This window comes from Coenobita brevimanus, chromosome 81 (assembly GCF_032717465.1).
Source record: "Coenobita brevimanus isolate Jiangsu-jjx chromosome 81, ASM3271746v2, whole genome shotgun sequence".
NCBI lineage: Eukaryota > Metazoa > Arthropoda > Malacostraca > Decapoda > Coenobitidae > Coenobita > Coenobita brevimanus.
The window spans coordinates 7,723,383-7,751,046 of NC_137034.1; the positions used below are offsets into that span (position 1 = coordinate 7,723,383).

The following is a 27,664-nucleotide window of genomic DNA, read 5'->3' on the forward strand; positions in this document are numbered from 1 at the left end:
TAACCCCGCTAGGTGACGGGAGAGCGCTACATCTGCCAGCAGGGCAGCTACCCGGGCGGGGCGCGAACACTCGACCCTTTGATCTTGAGTCAGGCGCTATACTACTGAGCCACCCTGCCCCCAGGACTTACTGATATCTGTGGACATGGACTACATAATTTTTTTATTCTTATAGATAGTCATTCAAAGTAAACTGATGTAAAACCTGTAAACACTACCACAGACCCAAGCACCATTGATGAACTCTAATTAATAAATGAATTATATCAGACGATGTCCCTCATTCCAGTCTACAGTGTCTGCAGCGCATTTGAAGGCTAATTCCATCAAACATGTTGTTTCCTTTTACGTACCCCTTCTTTTTACCAAAATAATACGGAAAAGAATAAAATTCCAGTGGTCCCCGTTCCGTCTTTTTATTATCCAAAGCTTGGGAAGCAGATATTTTGTAACACTTCCTCTGTGGAGTTCAGCTGGAACTGCCTGAGATAAGGGTGGTGTCATGGCAGTGAACTCATAATGTCAGCATGTCAGCAACCCTGTCGTTCTTCTAGCATCAACACAGCACGCAATGAGCGAAATCTGGGGAGTCAGCCGTTACACAACCTACACATTACACATATATAAACAAGGCTACAAAAATATAGTATATATTGTACATACTAATAAAATAATAGTTACATATAGGTCTTTCGCCTAAATCAGATTTCATCTCTATGGTTTTGTCTGCAGGCTACTTCAGTGGTTCTTTCTGCCTGTGTGCTTCTGGCGGGGAAGTCCAGAGAGCTTGGTGAAGCAGACGACCTTCTCATGTTCTCATTTACAGTCTCACCCCCACACCTCCACCCGACCTCCACCTCCACCACACCTCTACCCTCCACCGTCACCTTGTCTTCAATGCCTCACCCTTCTGTAAGAAGAAATAGTACAGGTTAAACTTACAAGACAATCATACACAAATCATCATCATCATCATCATCATTATCATCAGTACAAAGTGGAATATAAGCGTCTGTCACAATTACGTTCCTCAAATATCCATCAGAAGTTTCAGAGTGGTCTAAACCTTCCTGCTTTTAGTGTTAAAACTGCGGTCAGTAGTTTCAGTCACAACAAATTTTATATTGCCCATCACAACATGTATTAAACTGACACCTACAAATGCAAATAAAAATATAATAAGGACTCATACGAAACATGCAACACTTCCTTCCAAAACGTAATACACGTTTTATATTAATTTAGGAACACATGCAACATATTCTGTATTAATTTAGGAACACAATCCATTTTCTATCAAGTCAGGAACACATTCAACACATTTTATATTAATTTACGAACACAATTTTTATTTTGGGGGGAACTGAAAACATTTTGCATTAATTAGAGGCTTCGCACAGCAGATTTTGCCTTACGAACTCTCTCCACACATTTCGTATTAACCAAAGAACTCTCGCGAATGGTCTTACAGACTCCAACTTGCGAATTCTGCTAACACATTTTGCATTAATTACCAACTCTTACTACATGTTTACATCATTTGGCCACAATCGAGTTCTGAACCACAAGGAAGTTGGAAATATCAGCAATTATTTTATTTATTTATTTATTCTTTTTTTTTTTTTGGCAATGTTTGCGGAAATTGGGTTAACAACAGAAAAGGTATCGTGTGAAAATAGTTTTCACATAAAATGAAGTTATGCATTGACTTCCGGAAATAAAGAACATTAACGGAGATCGTCCATCTTTTCGCAGATTCGGAGAAATTGCTTATTATTATCCTTATACATTCATATGTAATGGAGATGAGGTGTCTGAGGAGTATGTGTGGAGTGACGCATATGGATCGAGTGCGAAATGATGAAGTGCGAAGGAGAACTGGAGTTGTTCGGGAGATGGCTGGTAGAGTTGAGCAGAGGGTGTTGCGATGGTTTGGGCATATAGAGAGAATGGATAATGAGCGACTGGTGAAAAAGATAACTAGATCTGATGTGAGAGGTGTAAGGCTGAGAGGGAGACCACGGATAGGATGGATGGACAGTGTGAAGAGAGCGCTGGATGCGAGAGGGATGTTTGTTGAGCAAGGAAGAGTGGCTGTGCGTGACAGGAATAAATGGAGAGAAATTGTGAATGAATAAATGATGACGCAGCCCTGAGGGGATATTCTCCCGCATTTGGTCTGATTAGCTAGTTAGGTCAGGTGCGAGTAAGGGGATAGGTCTATTATGATGTGGCAGGGGTAAACCAGCTCTGCTGTCGGGCCCTGCCGCGGATGTCACTGATTGCACTGCGCAGTTGACCCATGTGTGGTGTGGTGCGGTGAGGATCTGTCCCTTCTCCCCTTTGGGGCTAAGATACAATTGACTGTGTTCGAATGGATGAGTAAATGGGGAGTGTGTCATCCTGTCTCGGCTACCTCCCTTTCCATGGGGGAAGCAGCCTAGGTATATAGATAGATAGAATAGATTATCCTTATAGCTAAATCGAAGCATAGATATGTTCAGCAAAGACTCTGTATTATGTCAACGTTATTTCACGTGATGTTTATCTATTTCAACTGTGATTTATGCTGATTTGACAAAATTTCGGTGTCGATATTTTCAACTTCCTTGTAGCCTAAAACACGCAAATGGTCAATTTACTAAGCCAGAGAAATCAATAAAGGTAACATACAGCAATGGTTGTTGATGCAGCCGCTCTTACCTCTCTTGCAGGCACAGGTGTTGCAACCTTCCTTCCACACGGCGTTAACCTTGCCGGGTAGGCTTACCAGGCTCATCTGGAACTACCAGACACAATTAAGGTTTATATAGATAGATAGAAAACATGCGTAAAATTCGGTGAGTGTTTGTTATAATATACGACTGAGTGTCATTGGTTACTATAGCCTACTCCTTCCACCTTAACTTCAACAAAAAATTACTACCTTTCTATCGTGACTATTGAGTTATGATAATATATTAACACTGGAATATCACACTATAGTCGCGGCACACGACTCTGAGGTTGTCATTATCGTACCCTGGCAACCTACCATTCAAAAGTGCGTCCAATTTCGTATCATATTATACACGAATCATATTATTATGCACGAATATATTATACGCGAATATTATTATACACGAATCACATGCGTCTCATATTATACACGAAATAGGATGCGAGTTGAGAGGTAGGTTGCCAGGGGACGATAATAACGACCTCAGGGTCGTGCGCCGCGACTAAAGTAGTAGTACAATAACACTACACTAACAGACTAGTACACAAGTAGTAGTAGTACATTAGTAGTATTCACAGTTCCAGACTCATGTGAATGTGCATTCAGTGGACTGCAGGCTGAAGTTACCCTTCTCCTGCAGTCCAACCTCCTCCTTTTGAGAGCTAGAAAGGGAAGTGAGGGACGTCTGTTTTGCTGCCACCAGGGGAAGGCGTCCCTCTCCAACACCTGAATATGATAATGAACGAATAATTGAACTAAAGGTGTGTAGTGATGGGATGTCTTGCAAATGAAATGTTAATATAGCATTTATATTTTAACATGGCGAATATCCCTAACCCTTTTCAGTTTTTTTGATCGCCAAGTGTTGTCAGATTGGAGGGTAGGAGGGTAGTTTAGGTGGGAGGGTGTTGTAGATGGAGGATGGTTGAGTTGAGAGGGTGGTATAGATTTCTTTTTCTTTTTTTTTAGTGCAAAGAAGAAGAAGCCAAAGGCCAGGGGCCTGCAAATTGCTCCCTCTAATAAAAAACAAAAACAAGATACCAGAGAGCCAAATTCAAGATCCATTCATTTCAAGATGCCTGGGCACACTGCATTTGAAAGACTGGAGATCACAGGCAGTAGGAGAAACACACAGAGGGAGACAGTTCCAGAGCTAACCTGTTGCATAAACGAAGGACTGGGAGTAGTATTTAACCCTTGCATTAGAGTGTTGAACAGAAAAGGGATGAGAGTTTGTTGCTAGACGGGTGCTATGTGCCAGCCATATTGGTGAAAGGATGCAAGCAGACAGTTCAGAGGAGCAGTGACCATTGAAGTAGCATTAGAATAGAGATAAAAATGCAACAATGTGACGAAGAGACAGAGGTTGAAGGGAGTCAGTATGATGAAGAGAGTTAAGGAGATGAAAAGTCTTGACTCCACCTAGTTGAGAACAGTTGTGTGTGGGAAGCCTCCCCTCATAATTAGGAGAGTTGTACTCTACACATGGGCAAATAAAACCCATGTATAAAGTCAACAACTGTGCAGGGGTAAAGAAGGTACGGAGTCGGCTCAGCACACCCAATCTCTTGGAAGCAGATTTTACAAGAGAGGTAATATGATCTTTACAAGATAAATCCCAAGAGAATGAAACCCCAAGTAAATTAAAAGATGATGCAGGATTAAGTTGGATATTGTTAAAAATTGGAGGGTACTCCTGTGGATTATTTGCTCGCATTGATTTATGTAAGAATTGAATTTTTGATGCACTGAAAACTACATGGTTAATTTTACCCCAGTCAGAGATACGAACCAAGTCAGACATTAGGTGTGCCATAGCCTCATCCCTTGTTTGTTGATGCAATTTCTGAGATGGACAACGCAGGAATTGAATGGAAAGGTGAAGGATGGAGTCACCAGTGCATGAGTGGATAGGGTTAAATTTACAGCCCTAAGGAACACCACTGTTGATAGCTCCAGGAGAAGATCAGTGGCCATCTACAACAGCAACTACAGAACAACCAGAAAAGACGCTAGAACTGAAGACACAGATAGAAGGATAGAAGCCGTGAGTGGGTAGTTTGGAAGTTAAAGATTTATACCAGATCGATCGAAAGCCTTTGAGATGTCAAGTGCAATGGCAAAGTTTTCGCCAAAGTCCCGAAAGGAGGATGACAAGGAGTCTGAACGGTAGGGATGAAGATCACCAGTGGAACGTCATTGGCAGAATCCATACTGACGATCAGAAAGAAGGTTGTGATAGGAAAGATGCTTTAAAATTTTTCTGTTAGGAATAGACTCGAAAACTTATGACACACAGGCTGTTAAAGCAATTGGGCGATAGTTAAAGGGCTGGAAATGGTCACCTTTCTTTGGGACTGGCTGAATGAAAGCAAACTTCCGGCAAGAAGGAATGGTGCAAGTTGATGGACAAAGATGCAAGAGTTTACCTAGGGAGGGTGTAAGCACAGAAGCACATTTCTTGAGGACAACAGGAGTTAACCCATCAGGCCCATATGCCTTGTTAGTACTGAGGCCAGGGATGGCAAAAAATACATCAATTGACGAAATTTTAATGTCAGCCACGTGGCAGTCAGAAGGGGGAAGTGATGGAGGGACAGCACTGGAATCGTCTACGCTGGAATTGGATGAGAAAGTCTGAGCAAAAAGCTCTGCTCTATCAGTAGAAGAAACAGCTACAGAGCCATCAGAGTGGAAAAGAGGAGGGAAGGATGATGAGGTAAAATTGTTAAAAAGTTTTTTGAGAAGGTTCCAGAAGGAGCGGGAAGAATTCGATTTGGAGCGTGAAGAGCATTTAGTGCAGATGAAATTATTTTTAGCAGAGTGAAGAACAGGCTTAGCACGATTCCGGGCAGAAAACTAAAAAAAAATGAGATTCAGGGGTGGGTTGGCTCTCGTACCTTTTGTAGGCCTTCTCCATGTTGTGGACAGGAGTAGAGGATGATAGGCTATAGGTGAAAGGGTGGTGTAGGTGGGAGGGTGGTGTAACTCATATCAACTAATATCAATAAAAAGTTAGCACTGTAATGGAAAAGACAGGAAAAATAATAAAAAGAAGGGAAAAGGGGAAATATATGTGCATGTCATGGAAAGTGTGCCTGTCCTTCACACTTACCGGTACCTCCTTCATACTAATGATATTGACACTGACAATAGTGGTGGTGATGGTAGTAGCTATTTGAAAGTTACTGTGGTAGTGGTAATGATGATAGTGGTAGTATTGGTAGTGGTAGTTCTGGTAGTTATTGTCGTAGGCGTGGTAATAACGACGGTGGTAATAATGGTGGTAGTAGAGATGATATTCACTGTGGTAATAGTAATGATGATAGTAGTAGATAGTACGTTATGGTAGTGCTGATAGTTATTGTGTCAGTGGTAATGTGGATAGTGTTAGTGATGGTAGTGGTAGTGTTGATAGTTATTGTGGTAGTAGTAATGATGATAGTGGTAGTAATGATTGTGGTAGTGCTGATAGTTATTACGGCAGACGTCGTAATACAGACAGTGGTAGTATTGGTGGTAGTTGTGATGATTTTTATCGTAGTAGTAATGATGACAGTGGTAGAAATGGTCGTGTTAGCGCTGATAGTTACTGTGGTAGTAGTAATGATTATAGTTGTAGTGATGGTAGTGGTAGTGCTGATAGTTATCGTGGTAGTAGTAATAATGACAGTGGTAGTGACGGTGGTAGTTGTGATGATATTTATTGTGGTAATGGTAATGATGATAGTGGTAGTAAATGTTGTGGTAGTGCTGATAGTTACTGTGGTAGTAGTAATGATGATAGCGGTAGTCATCGTAGTGGTAGTGCTGATAGTTATTGTGGCAGACGTGGTTATAATGACAGTAGTAGTGATGGTAGTAGTTGTGCTGATAGTGGTTGTGATAGTTGTGATAATGGTAATATTGGTAGTGACGATGACAGTACTGATGGTAGTGGCAGGTATTGTTGTAATGACGACTGTGGTAGTGATAATTTTGCTAGTGGTAGCCTAATACGTGATGATAATGCTAACATGGTACTGACGTGTCCTCCGGGGTTGGAAGCCGCGCCAATATACGCATTTGCCAGTCCCCTACCCGGAGGGGCTTGGGGACAGGTATGGTTTTCACTCGGTTTGTCTGTCTGTCTTAACAACTTTACGCGAAAACTGCTGGTGCGATTTCGACTAAAATGACAGGGATGAAGGGCTATGACCTTCTGATCACCTGATTAATTTTTGGGCCAAATTGGGCCAAGGCCCAGGCTGTAGGCCAAAAAATGTAAAGAAAAAAGTTTAAAAAATCGTTTCTTCGCCATAACTCCTTTCAAATTCTTCATATCGACATGAAACCAAAACCTAAAGGAGCATCTTTCAAATTTGCGTCCTATGACATGTCTCATTACATCAGGGGGTCACTCCCCAGTCTGTAGGGGGGTCAATATCAGGTGGGTCAGGCCTAAAATTTCAAATGGTCATAAAATTAAAATCGTCATTTTTCACCCAATTTTCTTCAGATTTAATAAGTGACATCTCTGACAAGATATCCTGTTGTGTTTATACGTCAGCACTAAAATGAATGCCGGGGACGGGTTGGCTGTGCCTTGGCACCACTTCTTGTTATAATATTTTACTTACCTGGGCAACGTCTCTACTCCGGATTGCAGTATTATAATTGTGTGAATGGTCCTCTTCTGTTTGCTGGAAACAAACCAAATACTTTTAGTCCGATGGCGCATTTAGTAGAGGTAGAAGTAGTAGTAGTAGTAGCAGTACCAGTCGTTGCTGTAGTAGTTGCAGTATTGTTATCATTATTTTTACTGATGGTAAGTGGGGGCGCTCACCATCCACTCACTCAATGGAGTGCTGCTCTCGGGTGGCTGCCCATTCCTCTCTGCCTTCCTTCTTTCCTTCCTTCCTCGTATGTCATTCTTTGCTTCATTCTTTCCTCTTCCTTCTGTCTACGGGAGACTCTACACTGAGTGACAAGCCAAATGGTTTCCTGTACGCCAGGAAATCATTTACTACTCTGGGAGGTAACCATATAACCTAATTATGGCGCCTGGTGGTTTAGTGGGTAATTAAGGAACTCCAACCGGATTGAGCCTGTGCCAGTTCATATCCACTATGTGACCCAGGGATGGTTTTAGGGGGGTCAAAATTCAGAGTTGGGTCATTCGAGGTCACCGGTAGAGTGTTCGCTTTTTTGGCCCAGGCAACGCCGGGCACCCCTGCAGCCCAATTTTTGACATGGAGACTGACATGACTTCCAGTTCGGACGTAGGTTATGTGAGGTTGACCTCCGAGGTCATTTGAGGTCACTGATCGGAGGTCATTTGAGGTCACCGGTAATAGTAAAGAAGTGCACGCAAATACTGTGTGTCAGTCTGCAAAAGCTGAAATAGAAAGTTCCTGGACCTCTTATAATCCCTCTTCAAAAGCATAAGAGGTGCATGGTCTTTCTGACGTAGTAAGAAAGACTGGACTAGAACAACTAGGATTAGAGTGTTCGCCTTTTTTGTCCCGGCAACGCCGAGTACCCCTGCTAGTCCTTAACATATCTCTTCACTAATAAAGTATTTTCCATTGTAGAATAAAATCGTCTGTGGTAACTGCAACTCAAGGCTAATCTGAACCTGAACCCAGAGAACTGCAGGTTAAAGTTACGCTTTTCCTGCAGTCCTCCATCCTCCTTTTGGGGGATAAGGAAGAAAACTAGGGACGTTTGTATGACGAGGCAGTGAAGTGACCTGATCATATCGGTGCCACCACGTGAAGGCACCATAAAATCGTCAGTAACCAGCAAGAATAAAGACAAAATGAAAAATAAAAGAAACAGGACTGAAAGGGTTTAAATGGACAAATTCACTGGCAAGCATTTTCATGTCTGCAAAACCAAAACTTCTTTTTCTGGTGAATTCTTTCTTTCTCCAGGCGATTTTATTCAGCTTAGCAAACCCCAAACTGCTAGAGCAAGGTGGCGGTTCATTATTACCTTCTCCGTGCTATCAACAGACGGTTTTACTCAGCTCAGAGAATTTTCTAAACCCCTCTTCAATTCGGTGACCATCTCTACATTTTAGGCCCAATTCACACGACCCGTTTTGGTTCCGACAGGTAGACCGCCGGCTTGACGTCGTCAGAATGTTGTTTATTCCCATGACGCGTTCCCGGTCCGTACAACATCGCCATTGTTGTGCTCATTGTTGCGTGAGGATCATGACCGGTCAATCTCTAAGGAATTTGATATGACTAACAAGAAGTACAGTGATAATCTGCATAAAGATAAGATATGGAAAGTGACTGGCGAGGAAGTAAACAAACCAGATGAGTATGTCATTTGTTTATTATACACGAAATTATAACTCATAATCTTTGCAGGTAAAATTCACCGTTTTTTCTAGCCTTAATTCAGGATATGCTATATCACTCAGCCTTAATACAGGATATGCTATATCACTCCCAAGGTAGTGCTTCAGCAGGGCTACTGAAAAATTTTACCTCATCATCTGCCAGTTCTTTATTCCGGGTCCAGAATTCTCCATCGAACTTTTTTTCAGTGACTGCTGTACCCATAACCTTTCCCTCTTTCAATGAACGTTTTCTTCCACTTCTTCTAACAGTAGAGCAATTGCCGCCAAATTCCCTAGAGACTGACCGGTCATGATCCTCACGCAACAATGAGCACACACTGAATGGCGATGTTGTACGGACCGGGAACGCGTCATGTGAATACACAACTTTCTGACGGCGTCAAGCCGGCGGCCTGCCTGTCGAAACCAAAACGGGTCGTGTGAGTCGGGCCTTAGTTTGGTTTTTCAGAGACTTTTCTAACTGAAGAGGGTTAAATATAGCCTAAGTTAAGCGCCAAAAACCTTTCCTAAGTTGTGCAAAAATGTCTGGGGATGACATGAATTAGAAATAATAATTCTATGACTGAAAAGGTTAATCATCATGACAGACTGACTGGGAGACTGCATGTGGGTGAGATGTGGGGGGGAAAAAGGAGACCGAAAATGAGGTAGAGGAACGGAGTGGGGAGGTATGTGAAAGAGGGTGGGGTGGGCTGGAGGGAGAGCAGCCTGATGTAGGAAGACAGGGTAACAGAAGCGATTTATTTGTGATCACCACCTCCGGGATTAAATCGTCTAGCTATAGATAAAGAGATAGATATGTGGTTAGATGGGCAGTTGGACAGACAGACAGACATACAGGCAGACAGACAGATAGATAGGTAAGCTGAGAGACAGACACAGATATACAGGTAGACTGATAAATAGCTACTATAGACTGACAGATAGACAGATGGTGAAAAAAGCAGACAAAACTAAGTATAATTACGGCAGCCCTTTTTGGTGCATCCCGGTATTCCCTCATCGCCGCAGACGCAATAGTTACACTCAATCATAAAGTGGGAGCCAGGCACACACTTCTCACCAGGAGACGGATCCCTAGAGGGGCCAGGTACTGCAAGGGAAGGAGGACAGGCATGAAAATCAACAGACACATCATAATCACTATCATCATCATCATCATCATCATCTCATCCAGACCTAAGGGTGGATAGGATTCAGAAAGGCAGGAAAAACACAACAAAATGTGAGAATAACCAAATTTGCTTAGCTAAATGGGCCAAACATCCATTCACCAACCATTCCAGCCCCCAGAATCCTGGCTACACTAGATACTGTAGTATTGGCTGCAATAAATATTTATTAATTGGTTGGGCAAGGACCAAGACAGACAATGCCAGCAAGTTCTACAGATGAGATGAGCACCGGGAAAATCACGTTATTTTAGCTTTTTCTGTCCTATAATTGCAACGTGGAGAGAGTGAGGACCATTTGAGTAGGCTCGTCCCAAGCCATTTTAATACCATGTGTGTAGCTCTTTAACGACCTGAGAACACTGCTTATTTTAGCGTGGAGAAATATAATAAGCTATCACGAAATTCTATTGGATAGAAACTTTCTTTTAATGCATTATCAAAGAAAAATTGTTGAAGGATAACCCCTCTGCATAGCCTCCTTAAGTTAGGTTGTGGGTCTAGTGATGGTGTTTGGTAAGATTCGGTAGGCTGTGTAGCTACTGACAGCAAGCACACAAGGGTCAGCGGATATATTTAATGCAGAGAAGAGAGAAAGACAAATGTTCATTAAAAAGTTGTTTCCAGGACGAAATCAACAAAAGAAAACAAAGTAAGGATACGTTAATTTCAAGATGCCTGAGCAAATTGCATTTAGAAGGGTGGGGTTCATATGCTAAGGAAAATACGAACTGATGAAGACAGTTCCAGAGTTGACCTGTAACACAGGAGTATGAGTGAATATCAGTTATTTCTTGCATTAGACAGTTGGACAGAAAAGCGGTGAGGATACGTTGTGAGACAGGCACTACATGGCCGCCGTAATCGAGAAAGGATACAAGCAGACAGTTCTGAAGAGCACATACATGAGTATAGCAATTGCTGAGATAAAAATGCAACAGTTGTTTGAAGAGACAGGGGTTGAAGGGAGTCAGTAAGAGAAGGGGAGGTGATGAAATGTTAAGCTTTCACTCTACCCAGTTTAGATAAGCTGCATGCAGTGAGCCCTTCCCCAACACAGGAGAGTTGTATTTCACACAGGTGGGGGGGGGGGAAGGGGAGCAAATAAGAACCCTGCGCAAAGTCAACAGATGAGCAGGGGTAAAGGTAACATGGAGTCAGCTTAGCACACGCAAACAAGGGAGGAACTATGATCTCAGGGAAAACAAGGATATTGAGAGATGAAACAGGACTGAGTTTTTTGTTGTTGAATATCAAGGGACATTTGTGTGGAATATGTGTTGACTGAACTTTTCATGCACAACGAACAAGAGTGTTTTCGTTTACTCCAGTCATATGTATAATAGGTAAGTGGGTGGCACTGTGAAGGTGGAGTTATCAACGTATGAGCGGATAGGGCGAGATGTGCAGCTCAGATTACCGATGGCTAAGAGAAAGAGTTGCTGAAAGGACACTCCCCTGAGGAACGTAACTGTTCGATAGCTCTGAAGGCAGAACAACAGCTCTCTGCAATAATAACTCTAAGTAAACCAGCAAGGAAGTATATATCAAGGCACGGACTCCACAGAAACTGTAAGAGAGTAACTTGAAATTCAAAAGTCCTGCCAGATTTGGTTGAAAGATCTTGAAAAATCTAATGCAGTAAGAAATGCTTCTCCAAAGCTCCGTAAAAATAATGACCAGAAGTCAAAAACGGAGATCGGAAGATTGGCAATAGAGCCTCCCTAGCAGAACCCACACTAATAATCAGAATGAACGTTATCAGAGAAATGGTGCTCGCACAATCTTTCTGTTAATAATAGACTCAATGATTTTACAAATAGAAGACATTAAGGCAATTTGACGATAGCCATAGCTTTGGCAACGATCAACATTCTATGGGACAGGCTGAATGAGAAACTTTAGCAAAAAGGACAGTTGCCATTCCACAAACGCAAAAGAGTTTGGCTCAACAGAATGTCAGCCCAGAAGAACAGTTATTGAGAATAACAGCAGGGACTCCATCACGGCCGTGCACCTTATCAGTAAATATGCAAGTGAGGACAATAATAGGAATAAGTATTACTCACTTGGGTTGGCTGTTACCAGGCCGAAAATCACCAGCATCACCAGGAGATTTTTTTGTAGCCCTTTCATCGCCAGAGGCAGTGGTAGTGGTAGTGGCAATGGTGGTGGTAGTGGTAGTGGTGGTGGTACTGCGGTACAGTGACCAACCACACTGCAACACCCGATATATATACAGCAGGCGGTTGGGCAACACCAAATACCACAGCCACACCCACACAAGTGCCGCCTCTCACCACTCGCAGCAAAATACTCAACATGCATGCTGTACCCTTCTGTACATTCTCTCTTGACAGACAAGATAATTATTTGTATAGGCTAAGTTCCTACCTTCAATCGCGATTTAATTCACAGCAAAATGTAATGACGCAAATGCTGTGATCAAAATTGACCAAAAACACTGAAAAAGACACTAGGAAAGGAGGTCGTGTATGACATCACACACCGGAGAGGGAGGGTGTGGAAGAATGTGCTGTTTTTATTCCAGGTTGACTTAAATTGCCAACACTCCATTTTAAATGTTGAATTGTGACATTAAATTAACAATAAAAAATTATGCTACTGAGCCGCATGCAGAGAAGGAAACTCTCGGCCAGGTTAAGGAGCAAGACCAATGGTACCATAGCACTATCCAAACTACCACTGTTCCGTACTTGTAGAAATTCCAGCAGGTGCTCGATTATATCAATGAATGGCTGTCGGTATCACTATAAATGTGGTAATACTACTGTGAGTACAGTAACACTACTGTGCTAATTATGATACAACCACATGGGGTAATACCACAATGTGTCTGTTAATACCACTGTACTACTGCAGCCAGGGGATGCAAACCACTCTCCTCTGGCCATCACGTGCATGTGCCAATGTCGCAGTCGCGAACACTGCAGTTTCCTGTTATACTCTTATGACAGTAATAGCTCTGAACTAAAAGTTTGTGCTAATTAGGTATGTAAATTTAGATTCTATAGAGAGTGTTCGACTTTGGTGACGTAATTTCGGGAAATGTGGACTATTACATTGTATTCATGCTGGTTATTGGCAGACGACCTTAGTTTATGAGACCCCAAGAGGTAAACAGAAACAATTGCTGTCATTATTCGTGCAGCTTCTTGGGCATTAGACAATCAGGAAGCTAATTAGTGTAAAACTTAAAACTGGCTCGACTCCTCGATATTCCCGCCGTGTGATTCCTGACAAACAACATGCAAGCTTCAATCAAAGCATTCACTTGCTTGTGGGAGCGAGACAGTCAGGAGGCCATGGACTTGATCAGTATGTGACGCAATAAACATATCTCGGAAACTGTGTAAGAATCCACATAACTCCGTGAATATGTAAAACACAGTGCTTAATAAACTAATCCTGACGTTTTGTTAGATGAGAATATTTTCCGTAATGGGTAAAGTCATCTAGTTTATTACTGTATTTATCTGAATAAGAAGTATTTAGGCTAAAAGACATAACAGATCATTTCGATCTTCGGGCAGCGAGATGATTGAAATATCAAACTGCTATATATCAATACAATAAGGTTATATCTGGGATGAATAAAAGTGTCAGGCGTTAGCTGTAATACAGTATTAATGTGGGGCCACACTTGTTCCAAACGTGTGATGGATAAGAGGAAACGAGGCTCAGGGGTCCCTCCAACGTTCAGAATCGGATATTGCAGCAGCTCTAACCCGGTGCTTCATTTCAGCCTGTCGATCACATGTTTCTGGCAAGTGTTCGTGACATGTTCAAGACATTATCACGAACACTGTGGCTGTGATGCACATGTCTCGAACATGTCTGCTTCAATGTCTGAGTCATGTTGGTAGCACAGATGAGGACAAGGTTAAGTATGGTAGACATGAATTAAGCAAGTCATTTGCTCTCGAGCAAGTAGAGAAAATGTATCCCTGAAAAGGGAGTGGTCCAGAGACCAAACCTTAATGTTTATTGACTCGTATACCACCCATGTATAACAGGTTCTCTGAGATGGTAATGATGAGGACTACAAGACAAACTACATATGATAGACACCTAAAAATACATAACAGATTCACTGTTGCTCGATGGAAAAAAGGTTAAGAACAAGATGAAAACATTAACTAGTGGACTACAGAAGGATGCAAGGAATATCCAGTTCCAATCCCATGATCAAGAGACGACCCATATATCAATACATGATATGCCGTCAATGGCAAGAGTTATATACTAAGCCACACCTTACACAGGGCGGCTCCCTCGTCCACAGAGGTTCACAACGACAGGTGCAGCAAGAACCACATTTTCACCTGCCTGCATTGTGATCGGTGGTATTTCAGGCAGGGGTAGACTGCCTGTCCTCTTCACATCTCTTTCTACCATGTTGATGGCTTTGCATTTAACATTGCTCCGGATATTGCTGCAGCCATGTATATGTGACGGGCTGCTAACATGCGTGTGACATGTTTGATGCATGTTTTAACGTTGTTTTGAGAAGTTTCCAGCAACTGTGACTGGACATCTACAGTTGTCGTGATCATAAATGGACTAATGTTAACAATATTCATAATGTCAGCACTGTTTCCTCATCCTCAACTGTCTGCCTGATGTTACCTGATTTAGAAAACTAGACTTGTCGTGACCATGCAAAACCTAATGGTAGCAGTATTAAAACTCTGAGGGTGCTGTTTGATCTGAAGGGAATATAATCGTGTGATGTTAGGCTGCGTAGGATATTTATGTAGGCCTTACCGTCAAAGGGTTAATGGTAAAGAATTAGCATCAGGCTCAAATGATTCACTCTTAGCTGAGTTAAAATGCCTGGCGCCAGGTGCGTGACATAACAAGAGACAGACAGACAGACAGACAAACAAACAGACAGATAGTTGATTATATAAGGGTAACAGCAACAATACTAGTACCTATGGACCTACGCGCATTCTCAGCTATAATAAATCGATAGGTGTTAACTTAATGAAAATAAGAGATAAGAGGCATCCATGAATTTAAACATTCCTGTGAAAGTCGAACAGTCATCCCCAATATGACTCTAGGGAAAAAAAAAAAAAAATTCCCAGTGTGTATGTCCAAACCTCCTCTTAGCGAATATATACAAGATCTGTATGAGTAAATAAATGTTCAGAGAGGCATAGATGCACTGACAGATAAATAGATACACTGATACATAAATGACCAGAGACTGTTCATACATAGAGAGAGGGATGGGGGAAAATTTCAGTTTGTTCAATTGGACAGATATCGAGAAACAGATCAGTAGACAGAAAAATATACAGACTAACACACTGCCAAAAATAGAGAGAAGACCTACATAGTGATACATAGACAAAGGTACATACGGAAAGAAACGAAAAGATCAGGAAACAAAGGATACATTGACACAGAGACAGACAGAACGAAAAAGACAATTAGAAAAATACAGTCAGATTAACAGTATGTATTCAAAAACAGATAGACAGAAGGGAACAGAAAAACAACTAGAGTAAATTGACAGTAAGACAGAAAAACACAGAAAAATAAATTGATAGAAGAGACAGAAGCAGACCACCAGACAGGCACGAAATACATGAGTAGATAGACAGACAGAGAGAGAGACAAAAAGATAGACAGATAAACAGACAGACAGAAAGACAGACACCTATATATACAGACAGACGGATCGACCGATAGTGATAGATAGACAGGTAGATAGATAGAAGAATAGATAAAAGAATAGAGAACCAGAGAAAAATAATTGGTGATATAATACACAGCAATGAAAAAAAAAGTTATTCTGCAAAGTTTTCCTAGTTCATCCCCTGACCTTCAGAACCTGTCTCTGTCTCTCTCTCTGTCTGTCTCTGTTTGTGTGTTTGATTTCTTGCGTGTGTGTGTGTGTGTGTGTGTGTGTGTGTGTGTGTGTGTGTGTATTACATGTTTTCATCCAATTTTAACCAGACTTAATAGGAAGTTTGTGAGCAAGGCAATAAGTACACCAACTTCTTACTGAAAACAAAAGGTCAAAGGTCAAGGTCACAGGGTTAGACCAAACGTTCAACTGGCATATCACCCTAAAGAGTTTTTAGCCAAATTAAATCAAACTTGGATGAAATGCTGAAGGCAAGGCAAGAATAAATAGGTTCAATTTGTAGAATTGTCAAAGGTCAAGGTCACAGACTCACAGGGCAAGGTCAGAGTTCGACTCTGTGTGTGATTATTAAAAAAAAAATAAGTCAGACAGATGTGATCCACTTTTAATTAGCTTGGTGGAAATGCTCAGGTCATCCAAGAATTTAACTTTTTTTTTTTTTTTTTTTTTTACACCAGGTCAAAAGTCCAAGTCACAGGGAAAGGCCAAATTAATCAGCTTTTTCTCATCCGATTTGGGTCAATCATTGCAGACGGGTGGAGGATACGGCAAGAATAAACGGATCCAATTTTGAGATGCCAGTCGGATTTCAAAGCCAGAGGGAAAGGTCAAAAGCCAAGGTTATTAAGCAACGTCAACACAACAGATTTACATATCTGAACCAGACTTAATGGAAGAGTTAAAGTTATCAAGAATGAAGTGTTGCGAACAATTATTCAGAAGTCAAGGTCACATGGCAAAGTCAAAGTTCATCCAGTGGATGTGTGTGTGAACAAAAAGACAAACAGTTTTGATCTCAATTGGATCAAACTCGGTGGATATGTCAAGAATCCCGTAAACGGTTGTCCTGTTTTTTAAGAATAATAGGTCAAAGATCAATGTCATTTACGTCAACTCATACAATTTTTCATCCAATATAGAGTGAACTTTGTAGAAGGATATGTGTTAAAACGATGGTAAGGAAATGCAGTTTTGAGACCAATCACGCAAAGGCCAAGGTCACAAGGAAATATTTAACGTCATGGTCACTGGGCAGTCAACCCAGTTTTGATCTGATCAGAACCAGAAATGGTGGAAAAAGATTAGGCATAAATGAAGTACTTCGATTTTGAGAGTAATATTTAGAAGGTCAAGGTCATATATATATATATATATATATATATATATATATATATATATATATAGATAGATATAGATATATATAGATAGATATATAGATAAAGATATATATATATTGTTACGGAACAGAGAAAGATAATGTACACTTTAAGTGAGAATACTAAAAATCACTACTGTCCCGTAAAGTTCCAGGTTCAAAACAAAAGAGTTAGGTAAAATTACAAGTCAAAGTTTAATGCTCAAACTAACAATAAAACATTCAGGACTCATAAGGATAATGTAATGGCAAATAAACAGGTTAAATATATGGTTAACTGCAATAGCCTCTATTAACACGAAGTTAGCAAGAGTAAATTTATCTAAGTCAGCCCTGATAAAATGAGATACCAGATAATACTCAGTGAATGCCAGATAAATTATTACAGATACAAACTATTATCAAAAATGACTGACATAAAGATCCATACATGAATTACAAAAACTTCACTAAGCCTACAAATTAAACTTATGCTATACAGTACAAGAAAAAATGCAACAATAGTTATACTCAAATTACACACAGCTGCTAGATGGTTGGAGATTTCTTGAGCACTCACAATAATAATATCTGTACAGGGGAGGACAGAGATGTGAACAAAATGAGGAGCAGATCTAAGTGGCAATGATGCAGAGACTGAGCTCATTATATAGGAGCCAGGAGAGCTTGATACAACTTGTAATAAGGACGCGCAAATGAAGCCATGGGGACATAGAGTTGACAATCCCGCTCTGGACAACAGAGAGAACGACTTACTCTACTATAACGGTAGAAGGGGGGGACTGAGGCAGAACACGCTCGTGATCAAACATGCAGCAACTGTGCGTTAAAATTACACAAAGGATGATGAAATCATAGGCTATGTAAAACCTCCCCACAAAGAAAAAGAAATTTACAAAAGGAAATTTCTTAATACTCTAAAACAATCTCTCTAAAGTCTAGATAAGCAATCTGCAATAACATTTTCTTTCCCCTTGACATGTTGTATGTCTAATGAATACTCCTGAAGAAGTAGACTCCATCTTGTCAATCTCTGATTTTTATCTTTAAACTTACTAAGGAATTTCAGTGGGTTATGATCGGTATAAATGACTATGGGGTCAAAACCAGAACACAAATAAAATGAAAAATGCTGTAAACCCAAAATCAAGGCCAAAAGCTCTTTCTCAATAGTTGAGTAGTTCTTTTGAGGTGGAGTGAACTTCTTACTGTAATAAGATACAGGATGTTCAATACCCTGATCATCCTCTTGCAGCAAAACAGCCCCAGCTCCAGTGTCACTTGCATCAACAGCCATCTTAAAAGGCTTAGCAAAATTTGGAGTAGCGAGCACTGGCTGACTTAATAGAATAGCTTTAAGTTTGTTGAAAGAGGATTCACAGTTATCGGTCCAGACAAATTTAACTCCCTTTTTCAGTAGGTCTGTAAGTGGTGATACAAGAATAGAAAAGTTAAGAACAAATCTCCTGTAATAACCTACCATTCCCAAAAATCTTTGTAGCTCTTTCCTACTTTTAGGTCTGGGAAGATCACTTATAACCTGAACCTTAGCTCCTGGTGGTGCAACATGTCCATCACCAATTACATACCCAAGGTACTGAACTTTAGCTTGACCAAACTCACACTTTGATAAATTAGCTACAAGATTAGCATGAACTAAACGGTCAAGAAATTTACTGACATGGCATAGGTGATCTTTCCAGTTGTCACTGAAGATTAATACATCATCAATATAAACAACACACCCTGCCAAACCCTCTGTTACAACATTCATGAGCTTCTGAAATGTGGCTGGTGCATTCTTCATACCATACGGCATTACAGAACATGCAAAAGCCTTTCCTAGTGTTACAAAACATGAGATCTCCCTAGCACGTTCAGTCATAGGTACTTGCCAGTATCCCTTTAACAAATCAAACTTACTTATGTACCTAGCCTTTCCGATCTTGTCTATGCAATCTTCCACGCGAGGGAGAGGGTAAGTGTCTGTTTTGGTTATCTGATTAACACGTCTGTAGTCGATGCAAAGCCTCTGTGACCCACCTGGCTTAGGGACCAAAGTGACAGGAGAACTCCACTCGCTCTGACAGGGCTCAATCATCTTGTGGTCCAACAGGTAGCCAAGCTCCTTCTGGATGAGAGGAACTTTCACTGGGTTCACACGGTAAGGAGGCAATTTAATTGGCTTTGCGTCTCCAACATCGACATCATGCATCAACACAGTGGTTCTTCCTGGAGTAGCACGGAACACTTGCGGGTACTCTTGCAGTAATGCCGAAAACTCCTGCCTTTCCTTGGGAGGTAGATGAGAAAGCTTAGTCTGGAGATCATTCATGATATCAGGATTCTTCCCCAAACTATCACTCAGGCTCATACTGCATGGGAGAGCTTCACTTGCAGACTCGGGTGGAACAGCTACAGTGCAGACTGGATTATTTTCGTCCCGCCTATGATATAACTTTAGCATGTTGATGTGACATAGTTGCTTGCTTTTTCTACGATCTGGTGTGGCGATGACATAGTTGACATCACTGAGTTTCTTCTCCACGAAATAAGGGCCACTAAACTTGGCTTGAAGAGGTTGCCCATGAACTGGTAGCAGAATCAAAACCTGATCTCCTGGCTGAAAGTGGCGTAACCTGGACTTCTTGTCATACCAAGTCTTCATCTTCTCCTGAGCAGCTCCTAAATTCTCTCTCGCCAGCTGTAAAGCAGTGGACAGCCGTTCTTTGAACTTCATCACATACTCCAGCAGGTTGACGTCATCTTCCTCCGACAGCCAGCATTCCTTGAGTAACTTAAGGGGTCCTCTTACTTCATGGCCAAACAGTAGTTCAAAAGGTGAGAAGCTCAGTGATTCATTTGGAGATTCTCTTGCAGCAAACACAACGAATGGAAGACCTTTATCCCAGTCTTTCTGATGTTCCAAACAGTATTTCTTGAGCATCGATTTGAGTGTTTGATGATATCTCTCCAACGCTCCTTGGGTCTGGGGATGGTAAGCTGAAGACGTGATCTGGGTGATGCCCAACTCTTTCAGAGACTGCTTGAAAACATTTGACATGAAATTACTTCCTCGGGCTGACTGCACCTCCTTGGGCAGACCAAACTTTGTGAAGAACCCTAGCATTTCCTTAACCACGTTCTTTGCTGAGATATTTCTAAGTGGAATGGCTTCAGGATAACGAGTAGCCATATCAATCATGGTCAACACATAAGAAAATCCTGAAGAAGTCTTAGGAAGAGGGCCCACAATATCCACCAACACACGGGTGAAAGGCGCCTCAAAAGGAGGAATGGGAACTAGAGGTGCAACCTTTTCGGTCTGATTACACTTCCCCACAACTTGACAGGTGTGACAAGACTTACAATACCAGGAAACATCCCTGAAGATACCTGGCCAGTAGAAGTGTTTCAAAATGCGTGCCACAGTCCCCCTCACTCCAAGGTGTCCTGCCAAACTGGAATCATGAGCCACTCTAATGATATCCTGCCTACAAACACGAGGGATGACAACTTGATGTACAACCTCCCATTCACAGTCGGCTGATGCTGTTGGGGTCTCCACTTCCTCATAAGTACTCCTGACTTTACATAATAACAAGTAGAAGCACCGGCTGACTCTTCTTCACTGTAAGCAGAGTTAGCTAGACCTTTCAACTCAGGGTCAGCAACCTGCAACTCAACCAACTCTTGACGAGACAAATTATCAACACTACGGGGTACTGCCTCATCTGGTGAGTGGTCCAAATTAGCAAGAAAAGTGTCAGCTAGGATAACATCATCATCATCATTATCCTCTAAATCACCAGTAACTTTAGACTTAGCCCTAGTGACAGCACATGCAGGGAACACATCAGGGACATCACAATCCTGGGACGCAGCCACTGGCTCACTAGACAACTGAGGAGCTGGACACACTTGACTTCCACCAATATCATTTCCAAGTAAGAAAGTTACACCTGACATTGGGAGTGTCTCAACCAACCCAACCATAACGGAACCATTAACAAAACCAGACTCTAAATTCACTCTGCACAGAGGGACAGAGAAATAATTATTCCCTACACCTTGTAGGATTACAGTTTCATCAGAGGAATTAACATTAGAGCCTAGAACACTGGTCAGCATAAGGGATTGGCAAGCACCTGTATCACGATATATTTGAACTGATTTCCTGTCATTACTGTCCAGAGGACTGACAAAACCATCAGACAGGAAATTAGCACATGAACTCTTGAGAGTGTCACCCACGTTACTGCTCAAAAGAGGAGCTCCATCATGAGAATTTAAGTTACCCCTCAAAGCAGGTTCAGTTAACTCAGTTAAAGAATTCTGGGAACTCTCAAGAGTGGACACTAGACCAATTGACTGAATATTTAAAGACTCCTTTTTGTTCACATCACGCTGTCTCCTGAAACATCTCTCCGTAGTATGACCAAGCTTACTACAATAAAGTACATTTACTTTTCTGAAATCTAGAGGTGGAGCTGGTATTTACTTCCTGAGAAACATCATCTTTATTCTCTTTCCTGTTACCTGTACTCTGAGTAGAGGCAACGTACTTACTCTCAGCTTTCCCTTTTTCTCTAGAATATCTCTTGTGAGTGAGAACATACTCATCAGCTAAAACTGCAGCATCAGACAAATTATCTATTCTTTTCTCATCAAGATATAGGCTTACATCTTTACTAATACACCTTTTGAAATCCTCCAGCAAAATCATCTGCTTAAATTTACCAAAATCAGAATCCACATTCTTAGAATTTAACCACTGCTCTAACAAATCTTCTTTGATTCTTGCATACTCAACATGGGATTGCTTACCTTGCTTATAAGTTGTCCTAAATTTTACTCTATAAGCTTCAGGAACAAGCTCATAGGCCCTAAGAATCAAGCTCTTTACTACATCATAATTATCAGACTGATCCTGAGGCAAAGATGCATAAGTTACTTGAGCTTTACCGGTGAGAACAGTTTGAAGGAGTACTGGCCAATACTCCTTAGGCCAATTAAAACCTGTAGCTACCCTCTCAAACAACTGAAAATACTTTGTTAAATCAGATTCATTAAAAGGAGGGACAAGTTTAACATTTTTAGCCACATCAAAATCATCAGAGCTAGATGATCCAGTTCCACATTGTTTCATGCGATACTCATGGTCTGCCTGAATCCTAGCAAGTTCAACATGTGCGTGAAACTCAGCCTCCTTAGCACGGGCCTCCTGCAGGGCTAGCTGTAACTTAGCTAATTCAATCTGCGTTTGCTCATTTGGAGGAGTTACATTAAACAAGCTTTCATTAATCATGTCAACAATTTGATCTTTAGAATGATGAGAGCGAACAACAATTCCCAATTGTTGAGCAACAAGCTTAAGTTCATTCTTTGTTCTGTTTTCTATATCACACACTGTTTGCACATTTGACTTAAAATCTTTGGATTCATCAAGTGTAGAAATAGTAGCCATCATGAATATATCACAGTCACAAAATATCAAACAATATCCTTATGATAATATCCTGAATATCCTGATATGAGGTCGCCAAATTTATGTTACGGAACAGAGAAAGATAATGTACACTTTAAGTGAGAATACTAAAAATCACTACTGTCCCGTAAAGTTCCAGGTTCAAAACAAAGAGTTAGGTAAAATTACAAGTCAAAGTTTAATGCTCAAACTAACAATAAAACATTCAGGACTCATAAGGATAATGTAATGGCAAATAAACAGGTTAAATATATGGTTAACTGCAATAGCCTCTATTAACACGAAGTTAGCAAGAGTAAATTTATCTAAGTCAGCCCTGATAAAATGAGATACCAGATAATACTCAGTGAATGCCAGATAAATTATTACAGATACAAACTATTATCAAAAATGACTGACATAAAGATCCATACATGAATTACAAAAACTTCACTAAGCCTACAAATTAAACTTATGCTATACAGTACAAGAAAAAATGCAACAATAGTTATACTCAAATTACACACAGCTGCTAGATGGTTGGAGATTTCTTGAGCACTCACAATAATAATATCTGTACAGGGGAGGACAGAGATGTGAACAAAATGAGGAGCAGATCTAAGTGGCAATGATGCAGAGACTGAGCTCATTATATAGGAGCCAGGAGAGCTTGATACAACTTGTAATAAGGACGCGCAAATGAAGCCATGGGGACATAGAGTTGACAATCCCGCTCTGGACAACAGAGAGAACGACTTACTCTACTATAACGGTAGAAGGGGGGGACTGAGGCAGAACATGCTCGTGATCAAACATGCAGCAACTGTGCGTTAAAATTACACAAAGGATGATGAAATCATAGGCTATGTAACAATAGATATATATATATATATATATATATATATATATATATATATATATATATATATATATATATATCTGTATATATTGTTACGGAACAGAGAAAGATAACGTACACTTTAAGTGAGAATGCTAAAAATCACTACTGTCCCGTAAAGTTCCAGATTCAAAACAAAACAGTTAGGTAAAATTACAAGTTAAAGTTTAATGCTTAAATTAACAACAAAACATTCAGGACTCATAAGGATAATGTAATGGCAAAAACAGGTTAAATATATGGTTAACTGCAATAGCCTCTATTAACACGAAATTAGCAAGAATAAATTTATCTAAGTCAGCCCTGATAAAATGAGATACCAGATAATACTCAGTGAATGCCAGATAAATAATTACAGATACAAACTATTATCAAAAATGACTGACATAAAGAACCCCACACGAATTACAAAAATTTCACTAGGCCTACAAATTAAACTTATGCTATACAGTACAAGAAAAAATGCAATAACAGTTATACTCAAATTACACACAGCTGCTAGATGGTTGGAGATTTCTTGAGCACTCACAATAATAATATCTGTACAGGGGAGGACAGAGATGTGAACAAAATGAGGAGCAGATCTAAGTGGCAATGATGCAGAGACTGAGCTCATTATATAGGGGCTGGCAGAGCTTGATACAACTTGTAAGAGGGACGCGCAAATGAAGCCATGGGGACAGAGAGCTGAAAATCCCGCAAAGTATAACAGAGAGAACGACTTACTCTACTATAAAGGTAGAAGGGGGGGACTGAGGCAGAACACGCTCGTGATCAAACATGCAGCAACTGTGCGTTAAAATTACACAAAGGATGATGAAATCATAGGCTATGTAACACCTCCCCACAAAGAAAAAGAAATTTACAAAGGAAATTTCTTATTACTCTAAAACAATCTGTACATGGCATTACAGAACATGCAAATGTCTTTCCTAGTGTTACAAAACATGAGATCTCCCTAACACATTCAGTCATAGGTACTTGCCAGTATCCCTTTAACAAATCAAACTTACTTATGTACCTAGCCTTTCCGATCTTGTCTATGCAATCTTCCACACGAGGGAGAGGGTAAGTGTCTGTTTTAGTTATCTGATTAACACGTCTGTAGTCGATGCAAAGCCGCTGTGACCCACCTGGCTTAGGGACCAAAGTGACAGGAGAACTCCACTCGCTCTGACAGGGCTCAATCATCTTGTGGTCCAACAGGTAGCCAAGCTCCTTCTGGATGAGAGGAACTTTCACTGGGTTCACACAGTAAGGAGGCAATTTAATTGGCTTTGCGTCTTCAACATCGACATCATGCATCAACACAGTGGTTCTTCCTGGAGTGGCACGGAACACTTGCGGGTACTCCTGCAGTAATGCCGAAAACTCCTGCCTTTCCTTGGGAGGTAGATGAGAAAGCTTAGTCTGGAGATCATTCATGATATCAGGATTCTTCCCCAAACTATCACTCAGGCTCATGCTGCATGGGAGAACTTCACTTGTAGACTCGGGTGGAACAGCTACAGTGCAGACTGGATTATTTTCGTCCCGCCTGTGATATAACTTTAGCATGTTGATGTGACATAGTTGCTTGCTCTTTCTACGATCTGGTGTGGCGATGACATAGCTGACATCACTGAGTTTCTTCTCCACGAAATAAGGGCCACTAAACTTGGCTTGAAGAGGTTGCCCATGAACTGGTAGCAGAATCAAAACCTGATCTCCTGGCTGAAAGTGGCGTAACCTGGACTTCTTATCATACCAAGTCTTCATCTTCTCCTGAGCAGCTCCTAAATTCTCTCTCGCCAGCTGTAAAGCAGTGGACAGCCGTTCTTTGAACTTCATCACATACTCCAGCAGGTTGACGTCATCTTCCTCCGACAGCCAGCATTCCTTGAGTAACTTAAGGGGTCCTCTTACTTCATGGCCAAACAGTAGTTCAAAAGGTGAGAAGCCCAGTGATTCATTTGGAGATTCTCTTGCGGCAAACACAACGAACGGAAGACCTTTATCCCAGTCTTTCTGATGTTCCAAACAGTATCTCTTGAGCATCGATTTGAGTGTTTGATGATATCTCTCCAACGCTCCTTGGGTCTGGGGATGGTAAGCTGAAGATGTGATCTGGGTGATGCCCAACTCTTTCAGAGACTGCTTGAAAACGTTTGACATGAAATTACTTCCCCGGTCTGACTGTACCTCCTTGGGCAGACCAAACTTTGTGAAGAACCCTAGCATTTCCTTAACCACGTTCTTTGCTGAGATATTTCTAAGTGGAATGGCTTCAGGATAACGAGTAGCCATATCAATCAGGGTCAACACATAAGAAAATCCTGAAGAAGTCTTAGGAAGAGGGCCCACAATATCCACCAACACACGGGTGAAAGGCGCCTCAAAAGGAGGAATGGGAACTAGAGGTGCAACCTTTTCGGTCTGATTACACTTCCCCACAACTTGACAGGTGTGACAAGACTTACAATACCAGGAAACATCCCTGAAGATACCTGGCCAGTAGAAGTGTTTCAAAATGCGTGCCACAGTCTTCCTCACTCCAAGGTGTCCTGCCAAACTGGAATCATGAGCCACTCTAATGATATCCTGCCTACAAACACGAGGGATGACAACTTGATATACAACCTCCCATTCACAGTCGGCTGATGCTGTTGGGGGTCTCCACTTCCTCATAAGTACTCCTGACTTTACATAATAACAAGTAGAAGCACCGGCTGACTCTTCTTCACTGTAAGCAGAGTTAGCTAGACCTTTCAACTCAGGGTCAGCAACCTGCAACTCAACCAACTCTTGACGAGACAAATTATCAACACTACGGGGTACTGCCTCATCTGGTGAGTGGTCCAAATTAGCAAGAAAAGTGTCAGCTAGGATAACATCATCATCATCATTATCCTCTAAATCACCAGTAACTTTAGACTTAGCCCTAGTGACAGCACATGCAGGGAACACATCAGGGACATCACAATCCTGGGACGCAGCCACTGGCTCACTAGACAACTGAGGAGCTGGACACACTTGACTTCCACCAATATCATTTTCAAGTAAGAAAGTTACACCTGACATTGGGAGTGTCTCAACCAACCCAACCATAACAGAACCATTAACAAAACCAGACTCTAAATTCACTCTGCACAGAGGAACAGAGAAGTAATTATTCCCTACACCTTGTAAGATTACAGTTTCATCAGAGGAATTAAAATTAGAGCCTAGAACACTGGTCAGCATAAGGGATTGGCAAGCACCTGTATCACGATATATTTGAACTGATTTCCTGTCATTACTGTCCAGAGGACTGACAAAACCATCAGACAGGAAATTAGCACATGAACTCTTGAGAGTGTCTTCCACGTTACTGCTCAAAAGAGGAGCTCCATCATGAGAATTTAAGTTACCCCTCAAAGCAGGTTCAGTTAACTCAGTTAAAGAATTCTGGGAACTCTCAAGAGTGGACACTAGACCAATTGACTGAATATTTAAAGACTCCTTTTTGTTCACATCATGCTGTCTCCTGAAACATCTCTCCGTAGTATGACCAAGCTTACTACAATAAGTACATTTACTTTTCTGAAATCTAGAGGTGAAGCTGGTATTTACTTCCTGAGAAACATCATCTTTATTCTCCTTCCTGTTACCTGTACTCTGAGCAGAGGCAACGTACTTACTCTCAGCTTTCCCTTTTTCTCTAGAATATCTCTTGTGAGTGAGAACATACTCATCAGCTAAAACTGCAGCATCAAACAAATTATCTATTCTTTTCTCATCAAGATATAGGCTTACATCTTTACTAATACACCTTTTGAAATCCTCCAGCAAAATCATCTGCTTAAATTTACCAAAATCAGAATCCACATTCTTAGAATTTAACCACTGCTCCAACAAATCTTCTTTGATTTTTGCATACTCAACATGGGATTGCTTATCTTGCTTGTAAGTTGTCCTAAATTTTACTCTATAGGCTTCAGGAACAAGCTCATAGGCCTTGAGAATCAAGCTCTTAA

At 41.1% G+C, this 27,664-nt stretch overlaps 1 long non-coding RNA gene across 2 annotated transcripts; it reads right to left on the reverse strand.

Moving 5' to 3' along the window:
• Positions 1-403: 403 nt before the first annotated feature.
• On the reverse strand, positions 404-12,434 carry LOC145409520 (uncharacterized). Of its 2 annotated transcripts, none has more exons than XR_013899124.1 (4): positions 12,316-12,434; positions 10,042-10,167; positions 2,704-2,779; positions 404-910 (listed from the first exon to the last, which is right to left on the reverse strand). It is a non-coding gene; the product is annotated as an uncharacterized LOC145409520 (long non-coding RNA). The 2 variants fall into 2 exon arrangements; XR_013899123.1 differs by having other exon boundaries at positions 2,704-2,785.
• Between the last annotated feature and the right edge of the window lie 15,230 nt (positions 12,435-27,664).